The 2,500-nt window shown below is 34.6% G+C and overlaps 1 protein-coding gene across 2 annotated transcripts in view; it reads right to left on the bottom strand.

Annotated features, from left to right (window-relative positions):
• Positions 1-2,500, bottom strand: part of LOC113529037 (sterile alpha motif domain-containing protein 14) — a 16,590-nt gene that overhangs the window by 11,999 nt on the left and 2,091 nt on the right. For both annotated transcript variants that reach the window (XM_053228220.1, XM_053228221.1), the window contains exon 2: positions 1-18. This exon is cut by the window's left edge and continues 40 nt beyond it. The gene's annotated coding sequence lies outside the window, so the exon portion shown is untranslated. The remainder of the gene's footprint in view (positions 19-2,500) is intronic.

Raw genomic sequence — 2,500 nt, 5'->3', positions numbered from 1 at the left:
AAACGTCACAGTGTGTTACTGCAGAGGAGAGAAATCATCAATCTCACACACACACACACACACACACACACACACACACACACACACACACACACACACACACACACACAGAGAGAGAGAGAGAGAGAGAGAGAGAGAGAGAGAGAGAGAGCATGGTTGAAGTTTGTTCAGTCAACATCATTATGGAGCATTATGGAGCATTATGGAATATTATGGAATATTATGGAGCATTATGGAATATTATGGAGTATTATGGAGTATTATGGAATATTATGGAGCATTATGGAGTATTATGGAGTATTATGGAGCATTATGGAGCATTATGGAATATTATGGAGCATTATGGAGCATTAGGGAGTATTACGGAACATTAAAGAGTATTATGGAATATTATGGAACATTATGGAGTATTATGGGTCATTTTGGGGTATTATGAAGCATTATGAAGCATTGTGGAGCATTGTGGAGCATTGTGGAGCATTGTGGAGAGTTGTGGAGAGTTGTGGAGAGTTGTGGAGCTTTGTGGTGTCTTGTGGAGCATTGTGGTGTCTTGTGCAATATGATGCGGCATTATAGAGAATTGTGGAGCATTGTGGTGTCTTGTGGAGCATTGTGGAGCATTGTGGAGCATTGTGGAGCATTGTGGTGTCTTGTGGAGCATTGTGGAGCATTGTGGAGCATTGTGGAGCATTGTGGAGCATTGTGGTGTCTTGTGGAGCATTGTGGTGTCTTGTGCAATAAGATGCAGCATTATAGAGAATTGTGGAGCATGATTTAATATTATGCAACATTATGTAGCATTATGGAGTACTATGGAGTATTGTGAAGCATTATAGAGCATTCTGAAGAACTGTGGAGTATTATTGAATATTGTGAAGCATTATATATCATTACAAAGCAATGTGGAACAGGAGCCGTGAGTCTAAAATAAAGGTGTTGGAAAGAAATCACTCAAAAATTCTAAACATTTTTATTTCTAAAAGTGAAATCATTCATTCAAGAGTCCTGAGCTACAGAACATCTGAAGAAATGCCAGTAATACAGCAACCTAAAGGACATATAACAAAAATAAAATAGAATGGAACAGAATAGAATAGAATAGAAATTAACAGTATGGAATAGACTTGAGTCAAATCGAATAGAAATCAACAGTAAGCTATGGAACATAACAGAATGGAATAGAATATAATAGAATAAAAATAGAAAATAAATTAACAGTACAAAATAGAATAGAGTAGAAATTAACAGTATAGAACATAATAAAATAGACAGTATGCTATGGAACATAATAGAGTAGAATAGAATAAGATTTAAAAAATGGTATTAAATAAAATAGAATAAAAAATAGAAATGGAATAGAAATGAACAGTACAGAACATAATAGATTGGAATAGAATAGAATAGAAATTACAAATAAAGAAAAAATAAAGTATACAGTATAAAACAGAGTCCAGTAGAAGTGATATTAACAGTATGCTATAGAATATGATACAAATAACAGTATGAAATAGAATAGAAATGGAATAGAATAGAAATAAAATACAAATTAACAGTACAGAATAGAACAGATTGGAATATAATCAAATAGAATAGAAATTAATAGTACAAAATAGAAAAGAATAGAAAGTAACAGTATAGAATAAAAGAGATTAACAATATGGAATAGAATAGAATAAAATAAAATAGAATAGATATAAGTACAGAATAGAATAAAACAAACAGAACAGAAATTAACAGCATGCTATAGAACATAATAGAATAGAGTAGAGTAGAATAGAATAGAGTAGAATAGAATAGAGTAGAATAGAAAGTAAGAGTATGGGATAGAATAGAGTTTTTGTGAGAGGATGAGTATAGTGTAATAGAATACAGTAGAAATTAACCGTGTAGAATAGAATAAAGTTATTTTTGTGAGAGGATGAGTTTATAAATATAAGAATAGAATGGAGTAGAATTTTTAGCACAAGCCGTTCGATTAGCGATCAGCGCTACGTGTAGTTTCAGTTTTTTCTGTTATTTCAGTCATTTAGTCTTACATCCGAGAGAAACGCTGACCTTCGGATGGTTCCACGTTTAACGTTAGAATAAATGCATGAGTCAGCATAAAACACACACACACACACACACACACACACACAGACACACAGACACACAGACACACAGACATATACACACACAGACATATACACACACAGACATATACACACACACACGCACAGACATATACACACACACACACACACACACACACAGACATATACACACAGACATATACACACAGACACACACACACACACACGCACACACACACACACAGACATATACACACAGACATATACACACACACACACACACACAGAGACATATACACACACACACACACACACACACACACACACACAGACATATACACACAGACACACACCCCAGTGTGAAACAGCGATGAAGCCGACGCATTAAGTTCCTCTCTCAGACGGAGACACTGGGGTGCCAATATTAA

Source organism: Pangasianodon hypophthalmus, chromosome 23 (genome assembly GCF_027358585.1).
Source record: "Pangasianodon hypophthalmus isolate fPanHyp1 chromosome 23, fPanHyp1.pri, whole genome shotgun sequence".
Lineage (NCBI taxonomy): Eukaryota > Metazoa > Chordata > Actinopteri > Siluriformes > Pangasiidae > Pangasianodon > Pangasianodon hypophthalmus.
The sequence above is the reverse complement of the archived record's forward strand: the minus strand, read 5'-3'. Positions and strand labels throughout refer to the sequence as shown.